This window comes from Halictus rubicundus, chromosome 3 (assembly GCF_050948215.1).
Source record: "Halictus rubicundus isolate RS-2024b chromosome 3, iyHalRubi1_principal, whole genome shotgun sequence".
Classification (NCBI taxonomy): domain Eukaryota; kingdom Metazoa; phylum Arthropoda; class Insecta; order Hymenoptera; family Halictidae; genus Halictus; species Halictus rubicundus.
In genome coordinates, this window is record NC_135151.1 from 20,809,581 (window position 1) to 20,832,369 (window position 22,789).

General features: G+C 42.3%; 1 protein-coding gene across 3 annotated transcripts in view; it reads left to right on the top strand.

Annotated features, from left to right (window-relative positions):
- Nucleotides 1-22,789, top strand: part of LOC143352935 (LIM domain only protein 3) — a 131,684-nt gene that overhangs the window by 26,583 nt on the left and 82,312 nt on the right. The window contains exon 1 of one of the 3 annotated variants that reach the window (XM_076785981.1): nt 17,482-17,683. The exons of the other annotated variants lie outside the window; for them this stretch is intronic. The gene's annotated coding sequence lies outside the window, so the exon portion shown is untranslated. Of the gene's footprint in view, nt 1-17,481; nt 17,684-22,789 lie in introns of those variants that run through there. 3 annotated transcript variants of the gene reach the window in all.

Genomic DNA, 22,789 nt, shown 5'->3' on the forward strand with positions numbered 1-22,789 from the left:
CCCCTGCCGTACACACGGCTCGCCGAACAATATGTTATTACGAACGAGCTTTGTAATCGACCCCTTATATCATCCCCTTCGCGCAACGCAATCTCATTATTCGAGGTGCACTTTCTGTATTAATACCGAAAAGAATTAACTTTCGGGGAACACGATCGCCTCATTCGCCAGAGAAAAGGGGAATTGTTGTAACAACTAGACCGTCGATTCTGCAAAAATATTTAGAGCTTGGAAATGTCAAATCGAAGCACAGTGAATTCTCGATATATGTCCACAATACGGGCCTTGCCAGTGTCGTGTTTTGTTAATATGTTATGTCATAACCGTGTTATGTTTGCACTCCTCGGCGTCCGAGGCCTCTCGAGTTCCGTGGTGGGGACAATTCCGCGACATTTATCGTCCAGATCTTGGCGACATGTCCCATGTCTGGTTCTATACATGTACAAGGTTAGCAGATTCAACGAAACGGAAAATGAAAGTTAAGATCTTTTCTACGAATTTTAAGCGCTCTTTCGACCCTATAGAGCTCTTCTCTAAATTACATTATTATGTAATAATTATTCTAAATATTTAACCATCCTGATTTCAGTAAACTCTTCTAAATAATATTCTAAATTTCTAGATAATACTGGGTCTTATACTAGGAGCACGTTTTTTAAACTTAAATTTAAGTCACCGCTTCTGTTGTTATTTCATTATTAACACTAAACCTACCACAGTCGAAATGTTTCATATTTTACAATTATTGAAACTGTACAAAATTCGTTTATGGAAAATAGTGCAATAAGTTGCATTTTCCATACTGAAAATTCGGGGCAATCTCAATAAATTTAGGGTTGCCATTTTTCTAAGACAATATTTACCAGTTCATGCTTGTACAGTGTTAAGAAACCGAATTGTTTTTACTTTTCCTCGAAAGGTTCCGGAAGAATGCGTCTTCAAACCGTGTAATAATTTGCGTCAAAAGCGTTCTTAACATATTTACTGCCATGTCACCCATAGGGTAACGGAATTATCTGTCCAGGTTTTAAAATGAATTTTCACGCGATCGTATTCATCGCACCAAAATTTTATTAGGATCTGTAAAATGCAAGAAAGTTGAAGTACTACTCTATACCATACATTTAATATTTTTCAATGTTTATTCCATTAAATAACTTACTTCGATTGTATGTGATTTCTGAGGTTCCTAGTTTGCCAGTCAAACTGTTAATCGACGGTTCGAATTTTAATTTTATTTTCAATGGGCCTCGCGTTAGGCTAGTTTACGCTGCCATATTAAGGGGACGGTTGGAAAGCCCGTCGGATGGGAACCCGTGTAATCAACTGGAGAAAGCATTGGCCGTAATGGCGACGTAGCGTTTGACTCCTAAGATTTAATTTTATCTGCGTTCCTTCGTGTCGGCCCCTCTTTTTCGACCACTATAACGCGGAATTGGATTTGACGACGCCCGGGGTATGGACGTCGTCGTCGTCGTCGTCGTCGTCGTCGTCGTTGTCGTCGCAATACCGGTGGCGGGTTGTACGATACGGTTAGCCGACGCGCAGCCGGGGAACCCGGCCAATTACATTACTTAGACTAATGTTATTGATGTCGTGGACCGGAGAGGATTGTTTTTACCGTGTGTCCCGTCCGCGTCCGCGCCGCCAGGACATTTCGTCCTGTTGACGCGCGCCGGCCACCGCAGGAGCCCGCTTCCGGTCTACGCACGCCCGTATCGACGCCCGCACCCCCCACCCCCACCCCGTGGCACCCCGCTCGCGCCATAAACCGTCAATTCTCCTGTAATCCTTGACGCTCATTTTTGCGATCGATCCTCGTTCGTCGGGCAAGTCGATCGCTATACGTGATTTAATCGGCGCGGCGCGGCGCGGCGGGCTGGAGCGGGCTGGAGCGGGCCGTTCGATAAAATACGACGCGACGCGGGTTCGCCGTCGAGCACCGGAGGGCTGCAGTGAACACTGGTGTATCATGCTCGCTGGCCCCCTTTAACCCGTTAAGTCCCAACCCATGATGCAATTATTTTTTATTTTTAACCAGTTAGCTGTTGCGACCTCTTTGGAAAATGTCTACCTAAGTTGCGCCGCAAAAATTAATTGCTGTTTGAATTATAGCTGTTTTGACGAGTATACTCGTCAAACTCAGTTAATTGGTTAAATCTTTTAGTGCCGACCGGAATCGTGATATATATCGTCCTTCGGGCACTGAAAGGATTAATTGTGTGTGGGAACAGGACCCGTTTGTTGTAGGATAAATAAATGTAGGGAAAATATCTTGTAATAAACGTGAAAGTAAATCAAGAGAGATTGAATATAGCATTGTAATTAACAATAGAACTACCGAGCACTAAACGTGACTTAGACTTATCCCTTTATGATAACTGCAAGATTGAATTTGATCAGGTTTCATACGATTTTTATGGTAACATGTAAACCAAATTAGAGATATATTATAAAATTTCTCGTGGAAACGTTTTCATAGTTTCACTAATCGTGAAAGAAGAAATCATCCACCAGTCATTTTGACTGGTTCGGTAGTTCTAGTGTTAAGTTACTGTTTTGTTATAGGGACTCTCATGGTTCCCTGTTCAGTTCTAATAATCGAGGTGCTAATTTCTGTCGAGACATAAAAATTGCATTATATTATAGTACTACACTAAATACGAAAATCTATTACACAAAAATATTGCAGGGTGATCGGTAATTGGTGGTGCAAAGGGAAAGGAGGTATAAGTCGTATACGACTTATGGGATAAGTCGAAAATGTAGAATACAATTTTTCGTACGTAGTAGGATAGGAATGAAAACATAAATAATAGCTACGATCTGAAGAATGCTTATTACATGCTCGGATGCACATAAGATATTGATCGTCGGACGAGTAAAAAGTTATTGCAACATTGCAGAGAGGAGAACAAGACAGAAAGCCAAGCAAGAATAAAACAAAGATAAGTCCAAATGAATTGTCGCTATATTAAATTTTTGAGTTCAGAAATGAAATGAAAAATTTCATCATACAAAAGATCATACAAAAAGTTTCATGAAAATCGATTAAGGGTGATCTGCGAGCCATAAATAATTAAAAGTAGAAACAATAATCTTGAGAAACTGAAATTTAAATTCATCGTAAGCTCAAAATTCAAAAATTTTTACGTCCTTCAATGCCTATGGTTGTTTCACGCGTTAACCGATTTCGATGGGACTTTGTACACGTATCTAACTTACGTAAATCTACAAAAAATCTGCAAATAATCTAAAATCTTGAAATAACAATTTTTTTACACATTTCCTAGTAACTTAACTCTTTTGACATCCAACAAAAAAACTCGAGTCCCTCTGTCCAATTTTAAAAAAGTTTCTAAGGGTTGTCCGCATAATTCTGCCCCCGACCTCCAATGCCTATGGTTGTTTCACGCGTTAACCAATTTCGATGAGACTTTGTGCACGTATTTAACTTACTTGAATCTACAAATAATCTAAAATCTTGAAATAAGAAATTTCTTAAAATAAGAAATCTGCAAAATCTGCAGAACAATTTTTTTATACATTTCCCAGTAACTTAACTCTTTTGAATCTACAAAATCTTAAAATAAGTGAAGGAGTATTATTATAATTCGCGCCTTGATTCGACAGTCATCTGACGTGAGCTCCTGAGTGAAGGAGGGGCTAGATGCGTGCGCAAGAAAACAATAGACAACTATGTAATATGGTGATTTGTAACGCGGAACGTGCAGAGCACGTGTTTCTGTAATCCAATTTAATCTTTATTAGAATAAACGCACACGTTAAAATATATATCCACGCATCAACTCTAACAATAAGAAATCTCCAAAATCCACAGAAAATTTTGTTTACACGTTTCCCAATAACTTAACTCTTTCGAATCTACAAAATCTTGAAATAAGAAATTTCTTAAAATAAGAAATCTACAAAATCCACAGAAATTTTTTTTACACATTTCCCAGCAATTTAAAGCTTTTGAATCTACAAAATCTTAAAATAAGAAATCTACAAAATCCACAGAGCAATTTTTTTGCACGTTTCCCAGTAACTTAACTCTTTCGAATCTACAAAATCTTGAAATAAGAAATTTCTTAAAATAAGAAATCTACAAAATCTACAGAAAATTTTTTTACACGTTTCCCAGTAACTTAACCCTTACGAATCTACAAAATCTTAAAATAAGAAATCTCCAAAATCCACAGAAAGTTTTTTTACACGTTTCCCAGTAACTTAACTCTTTCGAATCTACAAAATCCTAAAATAAGAAATTTCTGAAAATAAGAAATCTACAAATCTACAGAACAATTTTTTTACACATGTCCCAGTAACTTAACTTTTTTCACATAAAAAAAAAATCTCGAGTCGTTCAGTCCAATCTAAAAAAAGTTTTTGAAGGGTTGTCCGCATAATTCTGTATTCTTCTACAGTCTACTCGACGAGAAATCACGAACCTCGCAAAAATATAGGTTGAACGCTTCTCTGTAAAATATCTAATCTACTAGAGAGGGAGACAGAGAGAGAGAGAGAGAGAGAGAGAGAGAGTCGCGTGTCAAGTGAGCGCATCAACTAAAAAATCTGTTAATCGTCCACGTCGAACGAACTGAAAACCACTCGGAAGCAGTCCCGAGGGACGGGGAGCGTGGCGTGGGACTCCTTACCGAGGTAGCGAACCTGCGGACGAGCAATCCCGTGCTTGGCTCCGATTGTTTAGGTGGAATCGAATCCCGTGTTTCGAGCGGCGCATCCCATTCGATAGATTGGCTAGTAACTGCGAGGGGTAGATTTTTCGTCTTGCCGTCGCGGCGGAGGAAGGAAATCCGAATGAGAAGCAGGAGCTGAATTCGAAGCAGAAATAGGGGCAGTCGGGAGGACGGGGGGAAGGGAGACGTAGGGGAGGGGGGAGGGTGGGGAGGGGGGGACGGAGGGACGGAGGAGGAGAAGGAGGATAGCGACATGCGTGTTTCCTCTACCTTTCCTCGGAATCTAATTTCGTCGAATGTCATCCTCGAGACTCGAGAGAGTGCACCGATCTGCATTCGAGGTTGAATCGCCCGATAGCAATTTCCAGGTGAGGGAGAGGGGAGACCTGTCGCGCGTCCCAGAAAGAGAAAGAAGGAGAGGAACCCCACGTCGTTCGTGGGTGGTTGGCGGCTGCGGGGGATGCGGGGGATGCGGGGACGGGGTTGAATCCTGCGGGAGGATACGCTGTCCGTTCCCGGGGAAGTCTCGTCGAAGTATCGAGACCTGTATCATGGCGGCTATAATACATTTTTTATCTGATCGAGGGGATCTTCTTTATGGAGGGTGGTCCGTGCACGCTTCTCCGTCGCTCTGTATCGACGCATATGTACACACGCGCCACCATTTACCCGGCTACCCTACCAGCACTTCGTGTCCTGTACTCGCGCGGATACTTTCGACTGGTACGCGCGACTCATGGCCGTCGAGCGCATGTTCAAGAGCCTCTGGACAGCTCTGAACGCGAGCATGCTCGCTCCGTTGTACAACTATAATCGCAGCATTTGCAGTTGTACTCGGATAGAGAATTTAGGAAATCCACTGTAGCCTGCCACAGCAATTAAACGTGGACATCATTTATAGACTAGAAATCTTCCGTACTACCAATTACAGTGAATTCACGATATATGTCAACAACACGGGTCCCGCCAGCGTCATGTATCGTACAGGATGTGTCCTCATGTTATGTTTACACTCCTGGGCGTCCGAGGCCCCTCACGGGGTATGCCCCGCGGTAGTGGGGATAACTCCGCGACGTTTATCCTTCAGGCCTCGGCGACATATACAGAGAAATCACGGTATTTACTATCAGCCTCTTTGGGAGCCTTCGAGGTCAACCTTTCCGAATTGGCTGCTTATGAGTCGGCACGTCAAGGGCAGCATACCCTTACCCTTACGTAATAAGGGCAGCATTGCGACGCTCATCGACCCCCATAGCGTGCGCCTAACTCCGCTATGATTTTCTCGTGTTACTCTTCTGCTCTAGCTACCTTAAACCGTTGCGGAAGTAACGCACTCTAACGAGACGCGATAATGATTCGATAAATATGACACATCCGGGTACACTTAACTATCGCGGCTCATCCCCACCACCTGTTAGGAACGGCCTCCCGCAGAGCTATAGCAAAGGCACAGGGCACACTAGATGATAGAGTAGAGTGAGCACACGTGTGTAAGTAGCGCACGTGAACGAGGGGCTGTCTTAACGGCTACTTATCGAACGGCCACTTTATTTACTGCCAGGCGGTAATAAATCAACGCGATTGGGGTCTCTAAATTGTTTGCAACAACGATACTGAAATAAAGATTGACATTAGGATTATTTTCTTCCCGATAGACAGCGGATTTGATGCATTTATTACAAAAATGAGTAGGTGTAATTTAAAACAGTAAGAAAATTAGAAAATTTTGAAATTACTGTCGTATTTATTTTCAACCTATTAAAAATATTAGGAAGGAAAATAAATTTCGATTTCGTTCCAGTTTGTTGCAATTTAGGTGGAAAATTTTGATTTTGCACAAAGATCCGCTGTCTACTTCCCGAAAATAAATTGACTGAAAAAAGGAGACGTCTACTAACAAATTCCTATAAATTTGAATGAGCATAATGGTCAAGCTATATTCCTCGCTTTCAAAGTGTAGCTCCATGTCCTCGTACAACAAATTGTATAGTATACAACTACCAATGTATACCAACTAGCGGAACAATTACTCTAGTTTTCATTTATTCGATCAAAGAGAGAAATTAAAAGTACATCAACGTCAACTATCGACAATTGCCTGATTCTGTTTCATAATAGCAACAATATCAACTTCAATTTACACATATTTACACGCGCCGTTGTTCTCTACGTTCGGCGCGGTCGACGCGGTCACAAGAAAATAGTAGCCCTACACGATCTATGTCACAGCACAGACCCGAAGATTGGGCTTAGATCAGGACTGTAGTAACAATATATTTTTACTATTTAAAATTCTAATACCATTCGAATATCCATGGCCATTTTTTGGCAGGTACCTGTTTGCAATGAATTGCTTATAATTTCTACAAATACCGTTCGATTCGCTTCAAATTTTGCACAAACAGTCCCGATGCTTGTATCTAACAGTAGCCACAGCATGACTTTCACAACCCGAGCCTAACACATACATTCTCAATTCCAAGTGTTCTCCGAGTCCTCCCTAAACTCGCGCAACGAAAGGAACACCAGCCGCCCCCATAGTTTCCCGAGAAGTATTAGGGGGACCCATAAGTAATCAATTATTTTGAAATCTAAAACAAACTTTCTAGTAAATTCAAGTTTTCCTTTCTCAATTTATTATCACGGACCGTTCGCCTTCTTCCCTGCAAATTTTCAATTAAAAAAATTATACTTTCTAGAATATTCTGAACACAGGCTGCGTTACAGGCTGTTTCCTCTTCAACGATCGAAACAGAACTAAAGGCAAAACAAATTCTTAGCAAATAATTGATTACTTATGGCTACCCGGGCATCGATCACGGTTAAAATATTTATCCCGTCCGTTTGGCAAGCTGACTTTGTGCCACGGGGAGCGCCGCGACGCGACGCGACGCGACGCGCGTCACGGCGTTCGAGAGCCGTTCGAATTCACGGCGATCTATTCGTGAAATAAAAGAACGTCGATGTGAGATCGAAATCGGCGGACGGGGGGGGGTACAGACGGATGTTCGGAAGATGGTGGGGGGAAGATGAGACGGAAGCACCGGGAAAAAGTGAAGGTGGGAGCGGGAGACGAAAACGCGGTGGCGGAGGCCGAGACAAAGCCAGAGACGGATGGTGGCAGCAGCAACGGCAGCGATAGCGGGGCGGCAAGGGGAGAGAGAGAGAGAGAGAGAGAGAGAGAGAGAGAGAGAGAAAGCTAGAGCTCCCTATCGTGTGGGGATGGAGGGAGGTCCGTATAGGGGATTGAAAAGCAATTTCCCCGCGAGGGACGCGCGGCGTGTGGTCCGAGCTTTATATTAATGATCCAGATATATTATCGGACGTGACCGAAATTGCTGTCAAAAAACTCGGATATTGGATCGAGAGAAGATTGCGAGAAGGTCAGTCTTCTCTGCGCGCGGCGCGGCGCGGCGCGGCGCGGAGCGGCGCGTCTCTGTGTATAGGTGGGTACGCCGATCGGTCAACTGTGGAACGTCGCTGGGAAACGAGAAGATGCCCGTGTCCGGTCCGACGGTTATTTCGAACTTGAGCCGCGTCCTCGACCCGGGCTGAGCCGAGCCGAACGAGAAACGGAGGAATAGAACGCGTTTCGCGACACTTCGATTGAAAACCGGTCGAGAGAGGACACCTAACCTAGACCGAGCGGTGTTGCGCGGCGCGGAAGCATTGTCGACGATCCTCCGGTCGAATCTGTATCGTGTTTCATGCGCGGCTCCCGTTCATCCCCGCGGTATCGTGTCTATTATTCGCGCATCACGAGATAATGCAACCTGTCGTTCCTCGGAGGTCGGACAGATCAATTTTGTTCGCGGATTTGCTTGCTCCGAATCGTTCGGCCAGAGCGCCGCGGATCCCGAGAGTTCGACACGCGAAACGCTTGTTCGTTCCGTTTACCGCGTTTCACGAACGGATCGAACGACACCGGTGTACAGGTCGCGAGCACCGAGCGGACAGACCCGCGCGGATTTTACTGTAACGCCTCCGGTAATCGCTCGCAGACAGAACAAACGAGCGACTTTTTCAACGCGTCATTGTAATCGGCCGTGTACGCGCCCGGCGCGGGAACCGAGTTAGATTGTCCGACCCCGTCGAATATGCGTGCACCAGGGAAACGCGGAGAGGGGGAAGAGGGGTTTGGCAAACTACTCGCAGGTTAAGGGGGAGGAAGTGTCTCGCATGCGGGCGCGTTAAATAGTGGATCCTGTCGCGTTACGTAGAAACGCGGAACGTGCTTTACGCGGTCCCGCGATAAGCGATTAAACTGCAACCGAGTCGTAATACCGGTTTCGGCGCGATAAGCCTGGCTAATGCGCACGCATTTTCTGCCAACTCGAATCTCATTCGGCGCGCGTTACGCGAACCAATGAATAATCCACGATTTATCAATTAATTCCACGTTCATTTCGTTCATAAGGAATGCGCGCGAACGCAATTAGGCGTTCTCTGTTTCGATCGCGAGCCAACATCAAAGGATACACGCTGGTTCGCGGGATTCGTGGAATATCTGGAAGCTGCAGTTTTACTTTTCTTTTCCCTTCTGGGAAACTGATAAGCGTTAATGCGTTGCTTGGTAACATTACACGGGGACGAATCGACGTGAAGATGTTTGGTCATTGGTCGTAACTAGACTGCAGATTTTATGCGTTTATGACGAAAATGAGTAGGTGTTACTGAAAACAGTGAACAGATTCGAAGAGTCTAACAATGTCGATATATTATTTTTAACACGTAGGAATTATTAAAGGGCAAAATAAAGTTTTACTTAGGTCCCATAGATTGCAATTGATATAGAAAAATTTTATTTTGCATACAGATCCGCAGTCTAGTTCTAACTAGACTGCGGATTTTATGCGTTTATGGCAAAAATGGCTGAAATATGTAAAATGGTGCAAACTAGGTATAACACTTTGGTATGACTGTATAGTAAATACTACTGTACAATCCGAGATTTGTGCTTCGGGTCACTGTTTTGATGAAAACAAGAGAATGTTACTTATTCAGCATGCTTTAAAAAATTATTTATTGCTTTTCAGGATTGGCGTCGATAAACTCGTTCCAATTTAGAAAATGTCGTTAGAAAGCTGTTGCTGTTCAATGATGAATTTACAACTAAATGAAGCCACCAAAGATAGAAATAAATTCCTATTCGATCCCCGCGTCCTGGAACTAACACAAACAATTTGAATTTTGCATAAAGATCCGGAGTCTATTTCCGAGAGTAACTGAACATAATTTAGGGTCCCATCAAATTAATTTCTGCAGGTAACATTTGATTTACTTCGTTTAGAAAATTTCAAGAAATTCGTCGCTGTTTCCGGCATTCCCAAAAGTCGGTGTCAATTGTGTCCAATTTCGAGAATCTCATTAAAAAGAATATCACGCAGTACAATGATGAATTTGTAACTAAATAAAGCCACCAAAGATAGAAATAAATTCCTATTCGATTCCCGCGTCCTGGAACTAACACAAACAATTTTAATTTTGCATTACGATGCGGAGTCTATTTCAGAGAGTAACTGAACATAATTTAGGGTTGTATCAAATTAGCCCCTTGCACTACTAATTTATTTGGTCATTATAATGATTAGAAATTCTTCATTGTTCAGAATTTCATAGAAAAAAAAGATAGTACATATTTACAGTGAATTTCCTATATAAGTCACTGCGAGCCTCGCGTTTAAAGGTCACTGGGACTACCCACACCACCACGGATAGTGACTTTTACATTTCCAGCGTGCACTGTGTATTTCAAATGCAACGTTCGGCGAGAACCACAGATTTCGCGTAAATGTCACTCGCCAAAACCGCGCGAGTGACTTATATCGAGATTCCACTGTATCGTATGCCTATGTTTTCTCCATATACATCAGCAACAACAAAATAGAATTCTATTTCGGTTTAAAGGAAATTAATAACATACATATTTATCAGACTCTGTTCAGAACCTTCATCTCGAGTCTAACTCGATATTGTAGGGCCATGGGTTAATTCCTATATGTAATATCAGATTTACTTCGTTCAGAAAATTTTAAAAAATTCGTCGCTGTTTCCGGCATTCCCAAAGTCGGTGTCAACTGTGTCCAATGTCGAGAATCTCATTAACCCCTTGGCGTACAAATTAAATGGGGAGATCCTGCAGCCTTTACGTAAACTTATTGGCAACATTTATTGTTAACCCCTTGCCGTACCTTTCAGCTCGGAAGAATTCGGGCCCGAGCGCCAATTCACGTTTGGTTCGAACTTTTGAATACGAGTCAGACTCGTGACATTTATGTTTGACGCGATATCACGACTACGAACCTGAGTCGCAACGTTAATGTTTACGTTTCGTCCGAAATTCTCATGACGAGCCAGACTCGTCAAAGTACGTCAACGGGTTAACAAGAATATCACGCTGTTCAATGGTGTAGTTAACACTTTGAACGCCAAACTAGAAACCCCAAAAACTCCATAAAATCAAAGTAAGTTATTCAATGAAATAAAAATTGCAAAAAATTAAATGTACGATACTGAGTAATCCTCCAACTGTCTTGCACGTTACAGATCCTAATCAAGTTCAGTACAATGAATATATCAACGTAAAAATTCATTTTAAATCCTGCACAAATAATTCCGTCAGCCACATCTTTCTGACGTGGCGTTCAACGTGTTAATACGGTTTAGCAATCGCTGTAGGTACAGTGACTCCCATAAATATTCGGACACTAGGTATAACTAACTTTATGATTTAATAATTCGTTTGTTGATAAAGCAATCGCCCTGGAAATTGTTTTTAGCAATAAAACATTTATTAAGGATGATAAACATGTATGATTTATTTGAAAAATTTACATACGTTTCGTAATAAAAATTATTAAACGAAATAATGGACCATTTGTGGCTCACAAAAATATTCGGACACGTATTATATTTCTCTGGCAATCGCCTTCTGGGGACGCGATATTCGAAGATCGGGAAAACGTTTGTTTATAAACAGATTGTCGTGGACCATTAGATGTCCATACCACCTCACTGCTGTCAGTAGTAAACGTGAATTCGTTCAAAATAGATGGCTAAGGAAAGAATACGAGTTTCGATGTGCGACAGCTTATAATTTTTCATCGAGAAAAAGGAAAAGCCTATCGCGAAATTAGTGCAATGCTTCGTATAAGTAAGAGTACTGCTGCAGATATCTGTCGACGATTTTATATTGAGAATCGCATTGATTCTATTCCTCAAACTGGAAGACCAAGTCTCTTATGTACGAGGGAGAAAAGCAAAATTATTCGGAAAGTGAAAAAAATCCGCGCTTAAGTGCTCCAAAACTAGTTAGTGAGCTGTTAGGAGAAAGCTCCAAAAATGTTTCAGCCGAAACAGTTCGGAGAGTGCTGAGGCAAGCTGGTTACAATGGAAGAGTAGCTAGAAAGAAACCATTTATCAACGAAAAGAATATTGATAAACGAAAAACCCTTGCACGAGAGCTAATTTCTAAGGATGAGACATGGTGGAAGGATGTCATATTTGCTGATGAAAGCAAATTCAATCTGTACAATTCCGACGGAAGAACTATGGTGTGGCGGAAAGCGAATAAAGAGTTTAATTTTGAAAATACAAGAGGTACAGTGAAACACGGCGGAGACAGCGTAATGGTCTGGGGTTGCATTTCGTCATATGGAGTCGGTAACCTAGTTTTTATTGACGGTATCATGGACAAAAATCATTATTTAAATATACTCAAAAATAATTTAATTCAAAGTGCTGAAAAAATGGGGCTTAATAATACTTTTAAGTATTACCAAGACAACGACCCCAAGCACAAGTCACGTATTGTGCAAGAATTTTTATTATACCGCTGCCCCAAAATTCTTCATTCGCCGCCCCAATCACCGGACCTTAATCCTATCGAGAATTTATGGGATGAATTGGATAGAAAAATTCGAAAAACCCCAATTACATCGATAGCTAAATTAAAACAAAGACTTGCAACTGAGTGGTCGAATATAACTGTTGAATATTTAAAAAAAATTACAAACAGTATGCCAAACAGATTAAGACATGTTCTTAAACAAAATGGTTATGCCACGAAGTATTAAACAAATTTTGTAATGCTAAATTACATTATCTAAATTGAAAAATTAATATTGTCCGAATATTTTTGTGAGCCAAAAATGGTACATTATTTCTTTTACTAATTTTTATTATGGAATTTATGTACATTTTTCAAATAAATTATTTATGTTTATCAACATTAATAGATCTTTTATTGCTAGAAACAATTCCCGGGACGATTGCTTTATTAACAAAGGAATTTATCAAGTCGTAAAGGTAGTTATAGCTAGTGTCCGAATATTTTTGGGAGTCACTGTAGGTCTTGTGTCCGAGCGGACTCTGATTGTCCTCGTTACGGAGTTCTCAGCCGGATAGTAAGGCGCTTCTTCGGGTCCATCAATCTCTCCGGTGGGTGCCGCGGCGTCGCTCCGCTCCGCGCCTCTCCGCTCCGCGCCGCCGCGCTCGAAGGTTCGATTTCGAAACCCGAAGAGGCAAGATTGGCTATCTAAATGCAATATTGGATCGTCGTGGACGCGTTTCTAATACGTAAATGGAAATTCACGGTCCGCGTCCGTGGGTTTTTCTGTTAAGACGCCGATGGCGCGGGGTCACGTACCAGCTCGAAGGACCAATTTCCGCTGACTTCTATTTACATAGTTAGGTATACGGCCTGGATAATACGGCCCTGTCGGGACGGTCGTTCGGAAAGGGGGCGGAAAAGGGGTGGATGGGGGTGCCGTGAGAGGGGCTAGCTGTCCACCGGTAGAAGGATAGCTTGGCAGGAAGCGGGTCGAGGAGGGTATTACGGGTAATACCCACAGTGTTTCCAGGACGGTGGGTAGGCGTAACTAAATTTCCATATCTCGCCGATTGTAATGCGCGTTTAGCGGCCCGGCGACCGGCCGATAGATCGAATTAGCGTTCCGCCCTGGCTCATTCCCATGTTTACGCTTATACTTTCTAATTTTGAGAATCGACTTCCTTCCGGCCCCCTTCGACCGGACCTCGTCGCGCTCGAATGTTTCTGATACGGAAACCTGATCGACCCAACGGTACTTTGCGATTTCAATCTCCGCTCGGGAACCGACGAAAGATTTCTATACGGTAATTGGCAGATCGTATTCACTTTTTAGGAGTTTTCGATTTCCCCTCGGAAACGTGACAAATAATGTACGCTGCGACTTAAGAATCTTGAGGCCATAGGACATCTAACAAATGCTTTTGGAATTTTTTTTTTTTTGGGCGCACGAACGTTTCGGACGTTCTTCTTCCCTGGCTCCGTGACGCGCGCGTTTCAAATTATGTTTTTACTTTTTTTCAGCCAATTGCCTTCATTTGGTACAGAAGAGCAAGGGGATCAGAAGTGATCTCGAATAAAGTTAAACGGCCGACGAGATTATTCGTTAAGGCATCGAGAAAGTTTATTAGATTGTGTATTTAGATGGTGTAAAATTTTAATTTTATATACTCCAATCCGTTGCCAATTTTCAAGTGAAAAATTCTGGTTGCAAGAAATTATAAATCTCGAATGGCAGGAAAAATGCAAATTTTGCTTGGGAGTTTGAGAGCTATATCATTCTCATTTTCACAATATTATTTGTTGCAAGTATTGCCCGTGAATATTTTCAGATCTTCCGACGAGGTGCACCGCAATAAATAATTAGTATTTTCCGCGAAAAACAATTTTAATTTTGAAGTTTTTCCTTCTTATATATTCTGTAAATAAATTCCCTTAGCAGTAAGTCCCTTAGACAGTATACAATCTAAAGGATAATACGTTGAACAATATTCGTGCAATTACTATGTTCGTACGAGATATCGTCAAACTTAAAAATTCCTAGAAAATCTTATTTACTTCTGCAGGTGTTTGTAAACACTTGTCAGGAATTAAAAATAATTTTTACGTCGATCGAAGTCCTCGGCCTAATTATTTCTTTATCTGTATCGGCCTAATTAGTTCTGATATATTTAATTTACGATTATTGCGATTCTGAAGATCCATCTACGTGGAATTACTCAACAAACTTATTCCCTTAGGTATATATTATTCAAAAAATGGCTGAAAACTTGGATAGACACATTCTTCTGATTTTTATAAAGTAATGTATAGCACTCACTTTTAATGCTCCGTAAACCTAGTGTTAATCGAGAAGCGGCTAGAATTGGATTTCAGTGATTACCGAGCTTATGAATTCTTACGGCTGCTCGAACGTGTATTTGAATAGCGATGTTTGATTGGCCATGACATCGGCGGTTGAAAGTGACTTGCTAGCCCCTTGATTGGATTCTATCCCGGACACAATGAATTGCATGTCGTACGAACCAGCTTGATGAGATCGCGACAAGGGTGAAGAACGGAGGGGGGAGGGGGATGGCGCGGAGGACCAACGAATTATAAACCGTCATAGAGGCTGTTCTATTATAAAAGAACACTCTGAAGTATTTAATTTCTCGTCGCGGCCGTATTCCGAGTGAAAAGGACGAGTACACATAATAGGGGCTGGGAATCGATGGAGGATGATAAGACAGAATAGCGCGAGAAAAATGAGGGGAAGGCCGTTCATATATTGGTCACGTTCCGAGGGCGAGCTCGAACATGGTAGTTTGATACTGATTGACGCTTGTTCGCGTGTGGAAGGATTAGCGATCTGACAATGAGTCGTGACTGGGCAACCGCGTTCGCGCAGTGGTTACCACCCCTGGCAGGTGCTCGGTATACCTATTACATACCGGGAATTTACATATTATGTGTGCGTATACTTTCGTCTCTTCGATCGTCGACGTTGATCATTTGATTAAAATTAACCCTTATCAGAATACCTGTCAGGCGCATTGATGTTTCGCACACACAAGACTAAGTTGATGTGATCGGAGTTTCAACCAGGGATTCAGAGAGTTATGTTAGTTTTTGGGAGACTCCATTTTATGTTGCAAACCAGTTTATGTCTTTATGTTGGAAATTCCATTTTATGTCTTTATGTTGCAAATTCTAATGGGGACTGATAAAGAAAAATTCTGGCATCCACAAGTTTGAGTAGAACTTGTGGAATGTTAAAATACAGTGATTTCTCTATGTATGTCACGAAGGTTTGGACGATTATGCAATTTTGTTGGACTAGAATTTTTTGGGAAACGTCTTTATGTTGCAAATTCTAATGGGTACAGATAAAGAAAAATTCTGGAAAGCACAAGTTTGAGTAGAACTTGTAAAACATGAAAATACAGTGATTTCTCTATATATGTCACCAAGGCCTGGACGATTATGCAATTTTGTTGGGCAAGAATTTTTTGGGAAACGTCTTTATGTTGCAAATTGTAATGGGTACAGATAAAGAAAAATTCTGGAAAGCACAAGTTTGAGTAGAACTTGTAAAACATGGAAATACAGTGATTTCTCTATATATGTCACCAAGGCCTGGACGATTATGAAATTTTGTTGGGCAAGAATTTTTTGGGAAACATCTTTATGTTGCAAATTCTAATGGGGCAGATGAAGAAAAATTCTGGAAAGCACAAGTTTGAGTAGAACTTGTAAAACGTTAAAATACAGTGATTTCTCTATATATGTCACCAAGGTTTGGACGATTATGCAATTTTGTTGGACAAGAATTTTTTGGGAAACGTCTTTATGTTGCAAATTGTAATGGGTACAGATAAAGAAAAATTATGGAAAGCACAAGTTTGAGTAGAACTTGTAAAACATGAAAATACAGTGATTTCTCTATATATGTCACCAAGGCCTGGACGATTATGCAATTTTGTTGGGCAAGAATTTTTTGGGAAACGTCTTTATGTTGCAAATTCTAGTGGGGACAGATAAAGAAAAATTCTGGAAAGTTTGAGTAGAACTTACAAAGTATGAAAATACAGTGATTTCTCTATATATGTCACCATCGCTCTTTACACGAGTAATTATAATCGTAACTGTATCGTGTTTGGTATCATTTTAATTAGAAAAACGAAACGAATACGAAGGTAAAAGTTTCGTAAAACGAAACCAAAAATTAGAAAAGTTGTAATCTTCTGCTTCGCTCGCGTTTGTGTGAGACTCACCGATGCTTGACTCTTTGGTGGCTCAGCCGACAAGCCTGTTTACCGCTTGACTGATTCCAAGGGGGATCCCCCCAGTAGTGGGAATACAACTTTGACAGTTACGGCAGAGACCTTCGCGACAGTTATCGAGAGAATACAGTTTGTTCACCGATGCTGAAATAGTCATTTGTTATTGTAACTAGTACTGAATGTTATTGAACGGATAGTGCTATAACAATATTCAATAATTATTACAGTTGAATTGATATTCGTTCTATAAATATTTTTTCTGTAAGAACACTTTTTAAGGACCTTCCTAAGGGTCACGTTCTTTTACTATAAACGTTCCACAGGAACAGATATCTTGTTAAAATAAAAACTCATTTAATAATAAAAAAAAGAACAGTTTATCATAACAATGATTTTTGTAACTTTCTCACACCCCCTAGATCCTAATAAGGTTTACCGAATAGGTTGTAGTAAAAATTGATTGTTTACTAAAAAAATTGTGCCAGTCATATATGAGCGACACGGTACTCAAAGTGTAAAGGAAAAATGTAGAAGTTCGATGTTTGAAAAACTGAAAAATATTTCGAAAGTTTATTTCGGTCTGCGGTTTCAGCTTTTTTTACCGAGACTGGCCGATACAAAAATGAGATTGCAGCTCGGTAACTGATCAACGGTCACGCCGTTTAATCATCCAACAATTTCAATCCTGTTTTTGCAAGGAATCCCGTATCTGGTGCTCGCCGAGGGGACAACGGAACTCGTCACTTGGACGAAACCGTTTGCCTGGATCCCGGTTTCGTCCTCTTGGGAATCGAACGCGGTGTCGAAGCGAGACCGAGTTACAGAGTAATCACAACGAGAACGGGAGGAATAAGGACAGGACGCGGACGTTGAAACTTCGTTTAAAGGTTGACGCTAGTTTCGGAGAGAAGCTTTTATAAACAATCGATTCCTAAGCGAGATCGACACTCGTGTAATGTAATTTCCTCTATAATCGAAATGTTTCCACCGGGTTTCGTAACTGTATCTGTGTACGTTCAAGCGTTCGAGTGTTGCAGCTGTGCAACTTTAATTTATCAACATGCACGCCGCGAGCAAAATCTTTTTATTCCAAGCTATATAAATTTTGTTCGATTTCTCCTTTTCTGGTCGTGCTTTACAACGGTGCGAAATGTATTATTAATCAAAATAGTTTATTACTTTTTCCATTATTTATGAAATTCATTATTTCAGTATTTATTCATCATTTCAAATTATTAATTTATTGAAAAATAGTTGGCTGGATTACTTAGCATAATGTAGTACTTGCAGGGTATCCAGGAATTTTTATTTCTACACTTACAAGATTAACAGTTGGAAGTTTGTCAAAAGTGACAACATAATTTAATATTTTTTTAGAATGCATGTATGTAACTTCTTCTGCAATTATTATTATAAGAGAAAATTATCGAGCTCCTTCTATATACACTCAATAAAAAAACCTTTTGATAGGCTTTCTGTAGTTAATATGTGTATACGTGTATAAGTGCATATATAACATAAAAGTTGTGTAAACGTTGGTCAATTTGTGTACTCCCATTATACATCACAAATAATTCTAATTTAATTATCGCTTGTCGTGCACGATAGGCGTGCTTACAGTTTATTTGCGGCCATTTAAAGAGTTTGAAAATTAAGATATTTTTGGAACAACATTTAACAATATTTTAATACCGTTCTCTAATTATTTCACCACGATTACACGAAATAGAAATGAATATCATATGCGTGATATGTATTGGAAAAGTTATAAGTACGAAAATCGCCACGAATTTATCGGATGACCTAACGCGTTCAACACATTTCACGTCGAAATTTGTGCTAGAAAATGATGATATAGCGAGGCAATAAACTCTACGAGGTCACGAAGGGGGAGTTGTGTTCAAAGGTCAACGAAAGCTCTCGCCACAGCAGAGAAGTCATATCAATAGTAGGAGAAGCATAATTTCTCTATTCTTATTGAGACCTTCAACGTGGTCTGAACATTGTTTTCGTTGCAAATAAGTCGTCTTCACTTAAGTGCTCCAAAAAAAAAAAAAAAAAATTCATCATGTTCCACCTCTGAAATAGTAGCGCGTGATAACCAAAAATAGTCCTTGTGGCCTGTTTATTTATTTGCTCCTCAATACAATTCCCAAATATTTCTGACTACAGTATTGTTCCGATATAAGGTGACGGTGTTTGTTTCGAAATAAGGAAATCCCAATCCCCTCTTCTTCTTTCGTTGTTCTCATCCTATTGTGCATCCTACCTTTTCCTCTCTGACTGGAGGTCATTAGATAATTATTGTAAATAAATGTAAAGTCTGTGAACTACTATTAATAACAACAAAATTAATAATAATAATAATAATAATACCAATTATACTGATAATAATAACGCTTAAACGTCTGACTACTGGAACAATTACGCTACTCGATATACAATGTTTACTCTATATATGTCGCAAATGCCTAGCTGATAAAAGTCCCAGAGCTATCCTCACTGCCGCGGAGTATACCCCGTGATGGACCAAGAAGTTCGAGAGACCTCGAACCGAATAGTATATCTCCTGGCCGATACATGTCCTTGACTTGACCCGCGTTTCTGACATATATCGAGTAAACGCTGTACTTGGACGCTGTCATTTGACGAGAGCCGTTGGACTCGTTCTTCCGTATGGAAAAGAGACCTCGAACCGAATAGTATATCTCCTGGCCGATACATGTCCTTGACTTGACCCGCGCTTCTGACATATATCGAGTAAACGCTGTAGTTGGAATTTGTCGAAAGCCGCTGGACTCGTTCTTCCGTATGGAAGGGAGACCTCGAACCAAATAGTATATCTCCTGGTTCATACATGTCCATGACTTGGCTGGTATTTCGGACATATATCGAGTAAACGCTGTAGTTGGACGCTGTAATTTGACGAGAGCCGTTAGACTCGTTCTTCCGTATGGAAAAGAGACCTCGAACCGAATAGTACCTCCTGGCCGATACATGTCCTTGACTTGACCCGCGCTTCTGACATATATCGAGTAAACGCTGTAGTTGGAATTTGTCGAAAGCCGCTGGACTCGTTCTTCCGTATGGAAGGGAGACCTCGAACCAAATAGTATATTTCCTGGTTCATACATGTCCATGACTTGACCCGCGTTTCTGACATATATCGAGTAAACGCTGTACTTGGACGCTGTAATTTGACGAGAGCCGTTGGACTCGTTCTTCCGTATGGAAAAGAGACCTCGAACCGAATAGTATCTCCTGGCCGATACATGTCCTTGACTTGACCCGCGTTTCTGACATATATCGAGTAAACGCTGTACTTGGACGCTGTCATTTGACGAGAGCCGTTGGACTCGTTCTTCCGTATGGACAAGAGACCTCGAACGGAATAGTATCTCCTGTCCGATACATGTCCATGACTTGACCGGTGTTTCTGACAAAAATCGAGTAAACGCTGTACTTAGAATTTAACGAGAGCCGTTGGACTCGTTCTTCTGTATGGAAGAGAGACCATGAACCGAATGGTACCTCCTGGCCGATACATGTCCAAGACTTGACCGGTGTTTCGGACATATATCGAGCAAACTCTGTACTTGGAATGTGCGAGAGCCGTTGGACTCGTTCTTCCGTGTGGAATCACGCACATTGGGCATGCGGGAAAGAAAAATTGATTCCTGTTCCGTTGGCAGCGGAATTTGTGCCTCGGCCAAGTAGGTTCCGTGGTTGAGGAGGGGCGTGCAAGGGGCAAACAACGTGGAAGAATGAGGCGAACGATGGGGGAAGAAAAGACGATCGCCCAAGTATGGGTGGTGGTGGTAGCGTGAACATAGAACGATGGCCATTCGAGTGCGGGGGTGAAGAAGGGATTTGTGAAACTCGAGGGGGCTCGGGGATCAGTAGGCTGGTTCAAGGACTGGGGGGAGGGGGGGAGGGAGGAAGGGGTGACTGTACTTAGTTAACGGACAATGCGGCCCCTAATGAACAGCCAGGGGGCGGCCGGGCAGAGCAGCTACTGGAGCACGCCATCTAGTCTGAGACAGACAGATTACGTTGCGTAGCGTTATACCGCGTTATCCTCCCCCGGCTGTTGCATTCGAGGTTCGCATTGCGTGGCAATTTCGATTACGGCCGGCCGTTTCACCGTTTACGACACGAGTAAACCGTATCGACGTTCCTAAGTACCGTTCAGCGTCCTAAACCGTGAAAACCCTTCGGCACCCGAGGACGGTTGGTCGCCTATTCCGCGGGACGTCTTCACCGATGCGCCTACTTAAGGTCAACGCATAGGTCAGGCCGCCGGACAAAATATTCCAACCCTGGTTTTGCATCCAGGCTCCAAAATTCTAAATACGAAACCAGGCTTGCAATATTTTGTCCGCCCAAGACCTTGAAGGTCGTTGCACACCTCACAGGTCAGGCCGAAGGACAAAATATTGCAACCCTGGTTTTGTATCTAGCGCACAAGCCGTCCGCTCCTAAATGCTAGATACAAAACCAGGCTTGCAATATTTTGTCCGCCCAAGACCTTGAAGGTCGTTGCACACCTCACAGGTCAGGCCGAAGGACAAAATATTGCAACCGTGGTTTTGTATCTGTTGGAATGTGAGCTTTTCATACTCTGTGCCGTGACAATAGCCAATGAGAAGGCGCCCACCGATTTCATTAATCGGTGTGCTCTCTTCGTTACGTTTTTGTTTTTGCGAGGCCACCGATGTTTTAGTTTAAACTCTGAACAGGCAACCGACACGACGTGTTCCTACTCTATTTAACATTTTTTTTTTTTTGTGTAAAGCGGAAAATAAACCACATTATTAAAATATAAACGCGTTATTTTCAATAGTATCTAGCGGACAAGCCGTCCGCCCCTAAATGCTGGATACATCCAGGTATGCATCGACCTTGAAGGTCTCAGGGCTCGGTGATCGAAAGATCGAGCATTTCCGGCAGAAAAATCGGGATCTTGACGGGGGGCCTGAAACAAAGCGCGGTGTTAACGCCGTGGGACGAGAACGGATCCGAATGGCTTCCTGTAAATTAGTCGTAACTCTCGGGGCCGCGTAACTTTCGGTAACGTGATTGCAAGTTGACGTTAACGAGACGCGCCGTTCGCCGCGTGCCGGCGCGGCTCGCCTAACGAGTAAACTACTCGTCGTCGTCGAATATTGGCTCGCGTCTCAGCCGTCTTCGCGGCACGCTTGCCCGCAATCTGTCCGTCCATAAAAGCGGATCGAGAAGAAATGGGTCCTAGTCGGGCGGATAAAAGATAACAGACAGAGGAGCGTCGTCGTTTGTTTCGCTGTTTACGACGGTCGGGTAATGGTGTGTCGCGTTGCGCCGAACGCGAATGCAATTAAAACTTTAATTTCACGAAAACCTGTTGTAAAATGGAGCAACGTCACTGTCGGTTGTTAAAGCGGACGGGAGAGAAGATCGGTGGCTACGAGAAAGAATCTTTTCAGTTCGCCTCCTTTTTTCTTTCCTCTCCCCCTCTCTTTCTCCTCGTCTTCCCCTCCCCTTTTTTAATCGAGTTACCAGAACGAGGGTATATCGTCCGCGAGTGGAAGAAACGAGCCGCGTTTGCGGCCCCCGATTGAGATCCACTGGCCGCTGCGGCGGTTGTAATTGGATTCAATTGTCCCGCGTTAAATCAGTGACTGCACTCTCCTGCCAGTTCTCCATTCTGCGTCTATCCATCCGCTACTCCTACGACACAGCTCATTGAAATGACTCGGCTACAGCGGCGCTCGGGGAAACCGAGTCCTTCGCGACATTCGCCGAAGCTTGAAAAGAGAGCTTCCACACCGGGAGTTCCGCCGGTGCATAGAAAAACACCGATTATTCGAGGAAATCTTTGTCTCGCTGTACCGCCGCGCCGAGCCGAGCCGAGCCGAGCCGAGCCGAGCCGACGGCTACGGACCGATTCATCGCCGCGTGTATCATTTCAATTAAAGAAATCGTCCACTTTGCTTCGCGCCGCCTCTTCCAACCTC